This window comes from Eptesicus fuscus, chromosome 12 (assembly GCF_027574615.1).
Source record: "Eptesicus fuscus isolate TK198812 chromosome 12, DD_ASM_mEF_20220401, whole genome shotgun sequence".
NCBI classification, from domain to species: Eukaryota; Metazoa; Chordata; class Mammalia; order Chiroptera; family Vespertilionidae; genus Eptesicus; species Eptesicus fuscus.
In genome coordinates this window covers 83,479,137-83,495,563 of record NC_072484.1, presented here as the reverse complement: position 1 = coordinate 83,495,563, position 16,427 = coordinate 83,479,137, and positions in this window count along the sequence as shown.

Genomic DNA, 16,427 nt, shown 5'->3' with positions numbered 1-16,427 from the left:
CCCGCAACCAAGGCACATGCCCTTGACTGGAATCGAACCTGGGACCCCTGAGTCCGCAGGTCGACGCTCTATCCACTGAGCCAAACCGGTTTCGGCTGGACTGAATGTTTGTGTACACGCCCCCCCCCCCCAAAAAAAAATTCATATGTTGAAATCCTAACACCCAATGGGATGGTGTTATAAGGTGTTCAGGCTGTGAGAGCGGAGCCCGCATGAATGGGACGAGTGCCCTTAGAAAGGGGCCCCAGAGAGCTTTCTCAACCCTTCTACCGTGTGAGGCCACAGCAAGAAGTCGGCCATCTGCCCCCCGGAAATGAGTTCTCACCAGAACTCAACCATGCTGGCACCCTGGTCTCAAACGTCCAGCCTCCAGGACTGTGAGAAATAAATGTCTATGGTTTATAAGCCGCCTCGTCCACGGTACTCTGCAATAGCAGCCCTTACTGACTGGCACTATCTGGTTGCTTGGGTTCTCTTTTCTGGAAGGTTTTGACACAAACAGTGCATGTGAATGAAAGCCCAAGAGACGCAGAGAAAAGAGCCGATTGACAGCCGTAGGGGTTCATCTCGGGAGACTTCGTGGAGAAGGGAGCCTCAGAACGGGTTCCACAGGCAGTGCTTGCAGGGTTGCCCTCACAGATGGGGGCCCCACTTCCTCTAGGAAAGAAAAGCAAAAGGACTCGCAGCTCATGTTGCCAACTCTTCACTAACTCATAACAAAACAAGGAGGGTCACATTTACGGACCCAAACGTCCGTTGCTTTCAATACTGAGCTACCTCTTCCTTCCCAGTGTTTGCCGGAGACACAAACAGCCCAAAGGAGTTCGCCAGGGCTGCCATTCAAAGCACCACAGACTGGTGCTTCCACAACAGAAATCTATTGCCTCCTGGTTCTGGAGGCTACAAGCCTGGATAAGGAGTGGGCAGAGTTGTTCCGTGAGAGCTGAGGAGGGTCCACTCCCTGCCTCTGCCCTAGCTGCGGGGGTTTGCTGGCCAGCTTCGGCTTTCCCTGGCTTGCAGGTCTCTGCCTTCATCTTCACATGGCGTTCTCCCCATGTGTGCGCTGTGTCCAGACTTCCCTTTTCTGTAAGGACACCAGTCATATTGCACTAGGGCCCTACCCTATGCCAGCATGACCTCATTTTAACTAATTATATTTATAATGATCTTATTCCCAAATAAGGCCACATTTTGAGGTTAGTACTTCAACATATGAATTTGGCAGGACACAATTCACCCCGCACCACTGTGTAACTGATCTGGTCCTCCTCATGAACATAAATTTGCTGCATAGTGTGTGTGTGTGTGTGTGTGTGTGTGTGTGTGTGTGTGTGTGTGTGTGTGTGTGTGGTGTGGAGAGATAAAATGATTCAAACAGGCTCTCCAGAAAATGCATGCCTCTCTAGGACCAAGAAAGTGGCCACGACTTCCTCAAGGGCACACGGGCAGTCAGGAGCTGCCCTTGGCACGCATCCCCAGAGCTCACTCTCCCTTTGACCAGGTCGTAATGCCCGACAGAGGGAAAGGCGATTAGGCCTTTGATGCAGACTTTGAAGGCAAGAGAGGTGGTGGTGGTAGAATGTGTTTTCTCATGTGTAAGGCTGAGCTTTCAAAGAGGTTCTTGGTGGATCTTGGTTGGTTTCGTGTGGGATGGAATGGATGACACGTGTGGCCATGTCCTCCCTTCTGGTAAAAAAAAAAAAAAAAGTCTTTGTCCTGGAGCTGGTCTTCCCCTCCCTGGTGTATACTTCGCTGAGACTCCTTAAGGCTCTGTTTGCCAAGGGTGGCCTTGGTGCTTTGGAGGCCACTCCAGGCCAATGTCAGTGTCACCCTCCTCTCCACTGAGATCTCAGCTCTCTGAAGTCCTACCTTACCTGACATCTGACCCAGGATGTCAGGGTCCCTTGCCTGGGACAGGTACTCCCTCACCCCCACAATGTCACCATGCTGCTGTGGAGGGAGGGGCAGCTAGCTATACTGCAGAGAGCCTGAAATCCATTTGCAGACCTGGTTCTACCCTTGATGTGGCAACCTCGAACCATGTTTATTGCAGCCTGGATAAATACCCTGTCTCACGTATATGTAGCTTATTGCTGGTCTGCATTTGCAAACCAAATTTACCAAAACCTTAGCTCTCTGGTAAATGTCATCTTTCTTAAGAAACTTTTTTTTTTTTTACCACTTTATTGAGATAGTAGTCACACACCATAAAAGCCATCCATCTAGAGTTTACAATTTAGTGTTTTTTTAGTATATTCACAGAGTTGTACAGAGGCTTCCGTTTCTTGTCTATCTTATTCAATTTTTTATTTTGAAATTGTATCAGACTTATAGGAGTTGCCAAGATAGTACAGAGAGTTCCTGCACACTCCTTGCCAAGTTCTAGTTTTCCTGCTGTTATCATCTTCCACTGATACATTTGTCAAAACTAAGACACCAACTTTGGTGTATTACCATGAGTCCAGATTTCTTTAGAATCTACCACTTTTTCCATTAAATTTCTTTTTTCTGTGTTTCAAGACGCAATGCAAGACTTCACATTGTATTTAGCCATCCTGTCCCATTAGTCTCCTCTGGGCTGTGACCGTGTCTTCAGTTTTTCTTGTTTTTCACGACCTTAACAGTTTTGAGGAGCGCTGGTCAGGTATTTTGTAGAAATGTTCCTCCTTTTGGGATTGTCTGGTGTTTTTTCATGATTATACTGGGGTTACACGCATTTTGAAAAGAATACCATAGAAGAGACATATCCTTCTATCATGTCCTATCAGGTATGATGGTTAATGTTATGTGTCTACTTGCCTGAGCTAAGAGATGCCCAAATAGATGGTAAGACATTATTTCTGGGTGTGTTTGTAAAGGTGTTTCTAGAAGAGATTAGCATTTGAATCAGTGGACTCAGTAAAGCAGATGGCCCTCACTCTTGTGGGTGGGCATCATCCAATCCAGTGAGGCCCAAATAGAGCAAAAAGGCGAGGAAGGGTGAATTTGCTTTTTGCTTGAGTGGGGACATCTACCTTCTCCGGCTCCTGGTTCTAGAGTTTTTGGACTCAGACTGGGACTTAAACCATCTACTTCCCAATTCTCAGGCCTTCAGACTTGGACAGAATTACTCCACTGGGCCTCCAGCTTGCAGATAGCAGATCCTGGGACTTATCAGCCTCCATAATTGTGTGAGCCAGTTTCATAATTAATTGACCTCTCTTGCTCTTTCTCTCCAGATAGATAGATAGATAGATAGATAGATAGATAGATAGATAGATAGATATCCTATTGGTTCTGTTACTCTGTAAAATGCTGACTAATATAAGGGGTATATAACATCCATATCGCCAGTGATGTCAATCTTGACCACTTGGTTGAGGAGGTGTTTGCCTGGCAAACTTTAGACCTCTTTCAAAGCTGAGTGTCTGCCAGATTCCCCCACTGTGTGAACCTACTATTTTCCCTTTCTATGCTCTGTCCTCTGGAAGCAAGTCACTAAGTTTGGCCCACACCTGGAGTAGGGGCAGGTGTAGGTTAAGGTCTCCCTCCTGGAGGTGAAAGTTTCACCACTATATGTTGTTTGGACCTCTTCTATAAGGAAGACTTGGCTCTTCTCCTGTATTTATTCAGTTATTCAACTATCTTGCTGCCTCTCCAGAAAGTCTGAATAAGACCTTCTCCTCGTTGCTGCCCTCCCAGGCCCAGTTCGCCTGCCTCTCCACACTGTGGCTTGCACTCTGCTAAGCCAGAGTGTCTTGCACATGCCTCTCCTCCATCCAAGTCCTGCCTGCTTCCAATGACCAGCTCAAGACATCTTCAGTGAAGTGTCCCGCAGTTCCAAATTCCTCTCTCTCTCTCTCTCTCTCTCTCTCTCTCTCTCTCTCTCTCTCTCTCTCTCTCTCATAACTTCTATAATCCCACATGAGTGCATTATCCAAACTGGCACTTACAATCCTATGTGCCTCTTACAATCCTATCAGCTCCTGAAAGAAAGAGAACATATTCTCTTTTCTTTCTTTTTGTCCTCTCCAAATAGCAAGCACCCAACAATTCAATTCATTAAACTGAACAGAATCAGAGGATCAAATTCAAACAGAACAGAACAAATCCAGATAGACTTGGATAAATTCTTTAATCCACACTATTTCCCAAGGAACAAAGAGCAATTTTATTTTATGACAAATATATTGTTTTCTTGTAGTTGAGCACACCAACCCGAAGGCCTGTCCCTTCTCAGGCCAAATACCACGTCTGCTTTTATTCATGACCAAAAACATTCAGTCCCTTTCTTTCTTCTACAGATTTCATTAGTCACTTTGATCGACATTTGTATTCAAGGAAACAGTTGACTTATTGCAAAATGTACTAATATTTACAAAGCATGCAGGGGTTCTTTGTCCTGGTAGGATATGTGTAGGAAGCAGAATTGTTTCCCTGGTTCTTTATATGAAAAAAACAGCCCTTGGAGTATATTAATACAGGACTGTAACTGCCGGTTTGTGGAGGAAAGCAGTCGGAAGTGAGCATGAGGGGTGTGCAGCACACCTGATTCTACACAGCATGTTGTTACAATGATCCCTGGTCCTCGGGTCATCCTGTCACTCTTGCCCCATAAATGCTTGATCTAATGGAATTGCCCATCAATGCTGAGGGCAGGCCTGCCCCTCACACGAGCCTGGAAGGAGGGATTCCCAGTGGCCAGTCCAAGCCTGTTTGGTGTGTTTGGTGGAGGGGTTGGTGGGAAAGGGGTTATTCCTCTCATTGCTTGGTGAACTTCAGACTGAAGGCCCTAACTCGAAGCTGAGTCTCTGTATTCACTGAAGTGACCATTTGCTGAACCTATGAGCTTGCTGCTCTTCTCCCAGCTACATGACTGGCTCCTAAAGCGATCGGATGTTCGTGACCAGTGTGTCTCATCTGCTGCTTTCACCCTTCTTGCTGGACTTCATCATTAGCTAGGAACCTGTCCACTATAGAACTGCCTGCCTGGCTCCTCAGGCTCTCAGGCGACACTGGGGGGTCATTTCCCGCTCGGTTGCAGGAGTTATAAGGTCATGAGAACCTCCTGAGGAGTTCATATGACGTTGCCATCTATGGACAATGTTTCCATCCTCAGCCCTGTGAGTATAATTATTAAGAATGTTCCCCTATGTCTGCCCCAAAGAGGGGCTCCTTTTCCCAGGCTTGGGAGATGGGCAGTGGGCAGTCTTAGCGCCAGGGTTTCAATTCATGGGTTCATAACACTGACTACATTGTTCACAGTTGGGCCGGACATAAGCATAAAATTATTGTACAATGGTTGCCAAGAGTTGCATTGGCAGAGAAAATCTGTTCCAAATACCTTGATGCCAAGTGACCAAGTTACCTCACTGGGACTATACCTTTCAAGTTCTGGATTAACAGATGGAAACTTTATGGGCAACTTACTGAGCAAATTCAGGTTTCTTTCTGCATCCTATGGCAAAAGGAAAGAACACAAACCTGGACGTGCAAGAGGCAGGACACTAAAATCTGGCCCAGGAAATGTGCTCCTACCTTCCTCCCAGTGAAGGTCTACACATCAGGCCCCCTGAAAGTCCATCAGAGACCAATCGAGTCCTTCCACGGACCAATAGCCTCAGCCTTGCATCTTTAAGTTTGTGATCAATAATTTATGTGCCTACCTTGGCTGGACCCCAATGCTCAGGTAGCTGGTCAAGCATTATTCTAGATATTTCTGTGAAGGTGTTTTTAATTAGTTTAACATTTCAATTGGTAAATTATAAGTAAAGTAGATCACCTTCCACAATGTGGGTAGGCCTCACTCAATCAATTGAAGGCCCTAGTAGAACAAAGACAGACCTTCCCCAAGCAAGAGGAAATTCTGCCTGAAGACCTAGACTGCAACTCTTCCCTGGATCTACTAGTAGCTCGCTGACCTGCTCTGCAGATGTTGAAATCAAACAGCCTCCACAACTACATGAGCTAATTCCTTAAAAATAAATCTCTCTCTCTCTCTCTCTCTCTCTCTCTCTCTCTCTCTCTCTCTCAATATATAGATGAATGAATGAATAGGTGGATGGATGGATGATGCATAGATAGATAGACAGACAGACAGAGGTAGAGTTATAAAACATCCTACTGGTCCTATTTCTCTGGAGAACCCTGGCTAACTCACAGTTAGCTCCTGCTTTCGTGGAGGGCTACCAGAGTTTTGTTGTGGTGGTTTTCCTAAAATTTCCCAAAGCCTCTGATTTATCAGTTTCATTCAATAGCACTGCTCTCGTCCCATACAAAGTCTTACTAAGCCCAAGTCCTAGTATCCCATGTACATTTTTGGCTTGTCTTCAGGCCTCTGCTGGCTACATAAAGTAAGATCGCCTTCATTCTTGGATCTCAGATCAAGTCTAGGCTCGTTGTGGACAAGACAAGAGGGGACACATACTCTACAAATCTCCTCTTAGATCTTCAAGCTCTTGGATTCCCAGACATTCCAGTTCCCATTTCACCCCAGGAGTTAGATGGTATCATACTGATTCACGATTAGGAGGATGAGGTTGGTTCATTCAAGTCTATGGCGTTAATCTCTGGAGCAACATAAGCATGAGAACATAAACTTCGGTTTCTAGTCATAGGCATCAAATTATGCCACCCAGCTTCTCTAAGTCTGATTTCAGAATACATTCATCTTTTTATCACATTCTCTCCTAGTTACCCAATTTCTTTACCTCTAACACGGGAACAATCACATTAGCTCTGTCTGCTCAGTACAGTCTCAAATGCTAGCCTTAGCCCCCTGGAAATAATAATAATTCATTTTTAGTGGGTACTTACTACATGGCAGACATTGTGCTAAAAACGTTGCATGCATCACCTCATTTAGTTCTCACAAGATTACTAGTCCCATAAATCACTCAGTTCTCAAACAATGGGGCTGGCTTGGCCCTGGGGATTTCCTGGTACATGGAACTTGATTGAGCGGTGCTATAGGGAGGAGGGAACACAACTTGGGTCCCATAGCTGAACCAAGGAAGCCCAAAGCATTGACTAATGAAGTAGCCATCACTGGAGGACATCATGGCCTAAGGTCCCACAGCTCAAAGTCATCCAGGAGGCACAAGAGAAGGCAGCAAGGTAGGGCAGGTGGCAGGTTCAATAGCCAAGGAGAACCCTTGGCAAAATTTGGAGGCTCAATTCAAGTGCCTCCCCCACCCTCATGACTGCACCATTTCCCCTGCTGGTACTCCTCCATCCTCCCAGGCTCCCAGCCCTCATTCTTTCTGTATCCTCTATGTTCAAACCAGCTTTCAGGAGACTCTCCTCAATGAACATAACATGTTCCTATATTTTAAAACTAGAGGCCCGATGCACGAAATTCGTGCAAGGGTAGGCCTTCACAGCCCCGGCTGCTTGGGCCCTTGCAGCCCTAGCTGCCACTTGGCCGGCTGCCTCGTGGCCCCATGGCTCCACCCACCACCCACTGATCATTCCAGAAGGTTGTCCTGCCGTCCAGTCTAATTAGCATATTAGCTCTTTATTATATAGGATAAAATATGTTCAGCATAAGTTAGCCTACTCTTGATGAGTCAAGACCGTTTTATTGAACATACATTCTCGCCCTAGCCCGTGACGCAGGGCTGCACTAAGGGTTGACATGAGTGGGAGGGTGCTCTTCCTCTATGCTAATTGGCCCAACCCACTCTGCTTTTTTGGTCATTAGACCTGTTTTTCTAGACCTGCTGCCACTGCCCCACTGTTGGGCTGTCCACCATCTCTTCTTACCGTGCACCCTGCCTACTCAGCACTCACCCACCACCTGGTTTGCTGCAGGCTGGAGAGCCTGCTCCCTAACTTCCAGAACCATGGAGGCAGGTCCTGAGGGAGGCCAGGCTGGGGTGAGGGGGCTTCCCTGTGACTATATGCCCTGCTCACTTGGCCTCTGGAAGGCTCATTTGTAACCTAAATTCAGGCCTTCAATTCCTCCCATTAAGAAGGTGATGACAATTACTCGTTCATGGGTGAGGATTAAGGGAAATCATATTTGTAAAGAGCTTATCACACATAAATGTGTATTTACGTATCTCAGTCATATCGGTATAGCACCTTATACATAAAAATATTCAGTCCATGATAGCTTTAATATTCTTATTCTGACTGCCCTAGAATTAATTTTTCTTTCCCTTTATCTCTTCTGAAGTGTTGAGGATGTCAAATAAGTTAACACATAATCTGATCTCTGTATTATTCTGGTCACACTTTTAGCACCACCATGAAAAAACAAACACACATATTTTTCACATCTAGGGTCTCTTTTGACCCTGACAACCCTTCTGAGGGTGCTCGGTCAGAGTGCCCTCATTTTCAGGGGTGAGGGGGGCCTGACAAGCATCCCACATCTCCCTGCCTTCTCCCGTGTACGGTGCTATTCAGGTATCACATGAATCCACAAGATTAGAGGAAGAGCCGGACTCCGGAATCCCGTGGGCATTTGATAAGTTTTGGTTGAGGATGGCGAGGGGACTGAAACTATAAGTGGCCTGTCTGGCTCTTCAAATTATAAAGAATGTGGTGAATTGAAGAAGTTAGGTGAAAAGTCAAATGCTTTTTAATGTTCACTTAGGGAATTTGCCTTTAAAAACCTTTTAGTGACTCCGCTCTCATGAGTGAAGTGAATAATCACCCCTTTATTCATCCATTTTGCAAATCCAGATCGCCCCATGCCCACGTGACCCAAGTGCACCACGGAGAGAAGAGTCGGGTGGTTGGGGCAGAAGCGGGTGCAGTGAATCTCAGTACCAGCTGAGCTGGACCGATACTCAAGCTAGTTTTCCAGGCCGTCTGCATCTGTTTGTCTTCAGTTTTGATGCCTCACAAACATAGTCTCAGACTCCCACTCGAGAGGGAGCAGTCTTTCTAATCCATCCCTTCATAGCTTGGCGGTGGGAGGCGCTTCCCATCCGTGCTCTCATTCCGGGAGCAGGGGGTGGAACATCCCAACAACGTGCTTTTGAATTTCCAGCTCCTCAGAGGGCCACCTGCCCCAGCGGATAGAAGTGTTTGAATATTTCTCTTCTCATCCAGCTCCCATTCTTTTATTGAAACCGTGACATGGTCAGAAGACTTTCTAATACCCTGGCCTCCTCTCCCCCCTCTCCATTCCGGATCCAGCCTAAATGAAGGTTCAGAGTGGATTTGGCAGGAAGAGAGATTTCCTAGTAAGAGCCCACCTTAATGGAGGCTCTGAGTATTCGGTCTGACCTCGTGGCAGGAAGAGATCCTGAGCCCTGCTGCCACCACAGAACACGATACGTTTGTCCCCTACTCCGGCCACAGCATAAATAGTAGCTCCTCAGCAGAGTGATTTGGGCAAGAATTGGACAAAAATGGGAACACTAGCAAGGAAAAGGCATGTACAGGATGGAGGCTACCCAGAAAAAGGAGTTCTATGAGTCCCATCCTATTCCATGTCTTCCCAACCACACTCTTCCTGCCTCCCACCCACCCACCCAATACCATGTGCACCCAGCTCAGAGGATGCACAGGGAGAGAGGGCAAAGAGCAGCTGGCGATGTGGAGAGTGTATTCTGACTTCCCAAGAAAAGAGGAAAAGCTCCTGAAATCACTAACGTGGGAGAGGAGGGAGAGGCTTTGTGAGTGGGGAGGGGAGCTGGAGAGAGAAGGGTTATCAGAAAGGCTCAGAGAGAAAGGCCAGGGAGTGTCCCAGGTGACTGGAGGAACTTGGCGCTCATCTGAAACACACCTTCCTCCCAGAGCAAAGACTAGCTTATGTTAGAGCCAGAAAGGGCTCAGGGCCAGACTTCTTTTGGGTGACACACTGTCTTGAGACACTGGTAAAGGCTGGGGACCTCTCCTAAGACAAATGCATATGGGCTTCTTCGTGTGTACACCACACACACACACACACACACACACACACACAACTTCTGGAAGTTCATAGACCTCTCAAAACTCATCTTTGGCCCCCCAAGATCTACAGATCTCTAGCCTAAGAACTCTGTTTCTAGTCCAGTGTTCTCAGCCGAGGGCAATTTTGCCCCTGCATCTAGTGGGTAGAGGCCAGGGGTGTTGCCAACCTCCTGTAATGTACAGGACTACCACCCACGGCAAAGTGTTATCCGGCCCAAATTTTCAACAGTGTCAACGGTGAGAACCCCAGGGGACTAGAAGTGCAACACGTTATCTATCACCAAAAAGGGAAAGAATTTGCCTAAGATCACACACATTATTAGCAAGGCCAGGGCTGCTAACGCCGGGTAATAATGATAGCCCAGTTAGTGTGTGTGTGTGTGTGTGTGTGTGTGTGTGTGTGTGTGCGTGTGTGTGTGTGTTTAAAAAAAAATATTTTTATTGATTTCAGGGAGCGAGAGATAGAAACATCAATGACAACAGAAAATCATTGATCCGCTGCCTCCTACATGCCCCACACTGGGGATGCAGTCCGAAAGCCTGGCATGTGCCCTGATGGGAATTGAACAGTGACCTCCTGGTTCCTAGGTCTATGGGTAGCTCAGGACTTTACACGAATGAATTCACTTACTTCTCACAACTATCCTCTGAGATGGGTGTAGTTATACCCATTTCACAGATAAGGGAATTGAGGCAAAGAGAGGCTAGGCTACGTGTCTTACCCAGGGTCACATGCCTGGTAAGTGGTGAAGCTGAGGTACGAACCCAGGTATTCCAAATAAATGATGCGGAGTCCTGAGGAAGCTGGACCCTAACTCCCAAACCTCAAGTGTGAGCTACACAACGTGATTTTCTTCCAACGAGTATACCATGGAAAAGGGAAAACACCCAGGAGCTTTGCAATGGCGAGACCTGACCAACCCACCTCCGCCAGTGACCAGGATCAGCATGAACAGAGCTAAATCGTATTCATAGTTCGCGCCCTTGATACCATGTGATGAAGGATTTTTCAAGAGGTGTGAGATTTTATTCTCTCAACAGATATTTAGTGCATGTAGCCTATTCACTGTTTTGAAAAATATTGAGCACATTTTGTGCACCAGGCACTGGTCTCAATGCTGGGGATTCGTTCTGCTGGAGAGAGACAGACAATAAACAAAAATATGCAACGTCTCAGGTATGATAAGCTCTAAAAAGAAAAGTAAAGCAGGATAAGAGTATCAGGAGAGTAGGGGCGTATTTTATGAGGGATGGTCGTACGGAAACATAAAGGTTAGCTCTGCAGTTACTGAGGAAAGGGCACCCAGTCAGGGAGCCTGGTGTGGCAAACCCTCCCGGACAGCCCCCAGTGACGCCCTCTCCTGGGTTTGCACCCTGTGTAGCTCCGAGGGACCAACTGAATTCATCAGAAGTGATGGTGTGTAGTTCTGAGGCCACGCCATGGGGGGCATCGCGGCTTCCACCTTGCTCTCTCGGCTCTTTCACCGTAAGGGAATCCAACCTTCATGTGCTCAAGACATTCCACTGCACACCCAGGGAGCGGTGCATGCAGCAAGGAACGGAGGCCTCCTGCCACCGAACCCCCAGCCGTGTGAGCGAGTCCCCCGGGAAGAAGCCTCAGATGACTCGGCCCCACCGACATCTGACTGGAACGTGATGAAGTGCCGTGAGCCAGAACCACCCAGCCAAGCCGCTCCTGGTTTCCCATCCCACAGAAGCCATAGAGATAAGAGATGATCATTATTGCGTTAAGCCACTAGGTTTTCGTGTGATCCGTGTTAAGCAGCCGTAGATGACTGAAATCACCAGCAAGCACAAAGACCCCAGGCAGTAATGTCATCAGTGGACACGCAGGGAGAATGCCATCTGAAGGTGAAGGCAGAGATCAGGGTGATGTGACTACAAGCCAAAAAACACCAAAGATTGCCAGCAAATCACCAGAAACGAGGAGACAGGCATGGAACAGACTCAGCCGCACAGCCCTCAGGAGGAGCCAGCGGAGCAGACAGATTTCTGTCCTTTGTAGCATTACATTAAGATTGGACACGTGAGCCCAGGCCGGGTGGCTGGGTTGGTTCGAGCGTTGCCCTGTCCACCAACCAGGTTTCGGGTTTAATTCCCGGGCGTGGCATGTACGGAAGGTAACCAATCAACGTTTCTCTTTCACATCGATGTTTCTCTCTCTAAAATCAATTTTTAAAAATCCTCACGTGAAGATGTAAAAATAATAAGAAGAAAATTGGACACTTGTTAGGCAACTGTAATTTTCTCAAGTGTAATCAGATCTTGATGACATCTGTCCCCGAGACAAGAATCTCAGTACCAGATGCTGCTGGAAAGCAAATGTGCGTGGACTCGTGGAACAATAAAGAAAAGCTTCGAGCAGATTAGGAAACACAGCCTGTGGAGCAGGGGTTGAGGGTTAGGTGATGGGTCTCTGGCACCATTCAGAACCACTTCCGGGCTCCGGGGTCTGAGCTCCCTCACTAGAAAACCCAGCTGAAACCAGCGTGGCTCCAGCAGGGAGCAGGCCGGAATCGGCAGCCCAGCGCCTGTGGTCCCCGCCACCAATACTGTTGTCAGCACCTTTGAGGAGCCACAGCTGCCCCTCGGCCCTCTGGGAACAGAAATGTACACTGCACAGCCCAGGAGAGGCCAGCCTCCTCCTCAGCGGGAGGCCAAGGTCACGGGCGGGTCTCTCTGCCCTCTCCTCCATCCCCCAAAGAGGAAAACACAGTGAATACAAGCCTGTCTTTTTCTCTTGTGAACATCTACTTTATTCAAGCCCAACTCAGAAGGAAGTCTAGCCATGGTCTCTCTCATCCTACGGGCACGACACTTAAAATCGGTTAAAGGGATACTGACAGGAGCCTGTCGGAATTCCAAGAAGCTCAAGGCCCGGCATGTTCGTGGCACGGAATGCAGCCCCTCCGTTCTTTCTCTGGGCTGAGAAACATTTTCAGACAGTGTTCCTATTTTATCTAGCTTTTCTTTCAATAAGATGGGCCTCTACCTTGAACTTGGTGGCGGGGGGGGAGAGGGGGGAGAGGGGGGAGCGGAAGATCAGTGGAGTCAGGGTCAGGACAGCATGGGCTGAAAGGGAATGAGTGTGGAGGATCAAGGCCAGGTGACAGCAGGGAGTACCCAGGGCCCCACTGAGGATCCTGGATTTGCTCTGAGTGATATCATGGCGAACTACAGAGGGTTCCGAACAGAGGAACAGGGTCTCACTCAGATCGCACGGGATCCCTCTGGGACAGCAGGATGGGAGACGGGAGGATGGGAGAAGGGAGAACCATTCAGAGGCAACCAAAGGGTATCATCTCTGCTTCTGACCGACTGGCTATCCATCAGAGGTTCCCACAACCCCTCCTTGGGTTCAATGAATTTGCTAGAGCAGCTCACAGAACTCAGGAAACCCATTTCCTCCCTAGGTTGCCAGTTTGTGACAAAGGCTATTCAAGGAGACCAATCAGCATCCAGATGAACAGATACATGGAGTGGGATCTCAACAAAAGCGCTGCTATCCTCCTGGAGTTTGGGCCTGTGACGAAGGCATGTGGGAGCATTCTGCTTACCCTTGTGTACCTCCTTTTGGGATTTTTATGAAGGCTTCATTACATAGACATGATTGATTAGATTATTGGCCAACCCTCTAGTCAGAGTTGGTTCCCCTTGGCAACCAGACACCTCACTTTCACCCCCCCAACCCTCACCCCCACATACCCACATCCATCTCACCCCCCATTCCCACCCTCCCACAGCCAGCCCTTCCCATCTTTAGGGGATTTCCAAAGGCCAGTTCATCAACAGGAATCCAGCTGTGGTGGGAAGGGGCTGGTTATGAATAACAAGACACCGTTTACCTTTATGGCTCTAAAGTGATTTCACCGAATGAGCACAAGACAAAAGATGCTTCAGTTGCTCTGATTGCTCAGAAGTTCCAGTGGTTTCGGGAGCAGTAAGCCAGGAGCCTTGGACAAAGTCAAAATGTGCATTTACTGTCAATCACAGTGTCTCACCCTCCTGCTATAAAAACGCCTAGAAATGCTGGTGAAAGATCACGAATGTCCTTTCACTGAGACTTTACTGAAGAAAGTTCCCGCAGCCAAAAAGGACAAGAAGGAAACGGTAACCAAGGAAGGAAGCAGGAGCTGACGCTGTGGCTACTGGGACGGAGTGGGGGTCGGCGGGGAGGGCCGCCGATCTTGACACCCAGGGTCTAGCTTCAGGTTTAATGGCCACCAGTAGGGACAGGCGCTGGGTCCGAGGAACGCACTGGAACTGTCCCTCCCTCCTAAGGCTTATGCCCTCCTTTAAAGAGTGGTGGGGTGGGGGAGGGTGACCCCCCGTTCACTTGCATGTGCTGCAAAACACGTTTACACACTTAGAGACGGTATTGGGGGGACAAGATAACAATGTAGGGGTACTGTGTCCTCATATGTTGGTGTGGTGTGTGCCTTCAAGGGTCTGAAAGAAGATGACTCTGACATGTCAAAGGTATGTTATCTTTGCAAAAAATAAACACTGACCTTTGTCAAGGAAGCTACAGGCCTAGAATGTGGCCACCCGCCGTGACTCGCTTTTAGTCGGGGATTTTTATGTTCAGACCATCCTATGTGATCCCTTTCGCTCTCGGAGTTTGCAAGTCCCACCAGGCAGGCCTCCCCTGAGCTTGCCAGGCGTGTTAGTATGTGGCCCCTTTTCTTCATCCACAGAAAGATGAGCTAAAATAACAAGTGGAAATGTAGGAGCCACACCGTTTCTGCTACATTAAAAATTATCAGCTGCAAAGTACAGAACAGCGTCACTTGGCTGAAAGTAACGCAGATGCAAAAAACTAAGGAAGGAGCGGAGAGGTGTGGCGGGCAGGGAGACGGAGGTGCCACTTGACAGCTGCGTTTTTCTAATTGAGGTATAATTCACATAGCACAAAATTCATCCTTTTGACGTATACAAGTCAGAGATTTTTAATATATTCACAGGGCTGTGCAACCATCGCCTCTCTCTCGTTCCAGAACGTTTTCGTCAGCCCAGAAGGAAACTTTGTATTCATTGGCGGCCACTCCCCATGCCCTCCTCCCCCAGCCCCTGCAACCACTGGTCTGCTTTCTGTCTCTGTGAATTGGCCCGTTCTGAACATTCCATGTAAACGGAATCACACGACATGCGGCCCTTGGTGTCCGGCTTCTTACACTTAGCATAATGTTTTCAAAGTTCGTCCGTGCTGTGGCATGTAGCAGTACTTCACTCCTTTTCCGAAAGGCTGAACAGCATCCTATTTTTGTCTATTTCACATTTCGTAAATTCGTCCACTCATCAGCTGATGAGCGTTTGGTTTATTGCCACTTTCTGGCTATTAGGCAGAATGCTGCTATGAACGTTCATGCACAAGTTTTTGTGGGGAAATAGTTCTCCTGTTCAGTGGGTTGTCTTTTCACTGTCTTCATAGTGTTTTTTGAAGCACAGAAGGATTTAATTTTAATGATGTCCAAAATATCTGTCTTTTCTTGTGTCACTTGTGCTTTTGGTGTCATATCGAGGAAACCATGGCCTACTCCAGATTCCTGGAGTCTGGGTCCTTCATGGTTTATGCACCCAGATGGTGAGTTCCTGGGGGACACCGCCTGCCTATACTGTCTTCTGCGTGCCCACAATAAGAACTGTGAGCAGCAGACAGCAGGTACATGAGAAACGCTCAGTGTCACTAATCATCAGGGAAATGCAATCGAAACCACAGTGAGACCCTACCTGACATCTGTTACAATGGCTATTATCAAAAAGACAAGCGATAACAAGGCTATGGAGAAAAGGGAACACTGGGGGACCGTGGGTGGGAATGTACATTGAGTGGTGCAGCCACCACTGGAAACAAATTTTAAAAATTTAAAAATAGAACTACCATATGATGTAGCAATTCTACTTTTGGGTATTTATCCAGAGAAAATGAAAACACTAACTTCAAAAGATATAGAAACTCCATGTTCATTGCAGCATTATTTACAATAGACAAAACATGGAAATAACTTGGGCCCTCAAAGATGAAAGGATAAATATATATATATATACTAGAGGCCTGGTGCACAAATTTGTGCATGGGTGGGGTCCGGCCGGCCCGCCCCAATCAGGTCCAATCGGGCCAGGCCGGCCAGAGGGAGGGGCCATGGCCGGCCTTTGGGAGGGGCTGTGGGCAGTTGGCAGGCTGGCCCCACCCCCTGGTAGAACTCCTGGTTGAACTCCCAGTAGAGGGGACAATTTACATATTAGCCTTTTATTATATAGGATATTTATATATATATTTATATATTGCATAAGATTCATATATATACATATATATAATGCAATATTGCATATTATATATATATATATATACACACATATATAAAATGTAATATTACTCAGTAATAAAAATATTTAAATCTTGCCATTTGGACTTTGAGGGTGTTATGCAAAGTGAAATAAGTCAGACAGAGAAAGACAAATACCATATAATCTCATTTGTATGTAGAATCTAAGAAAAACACACACATCAAGCTCAT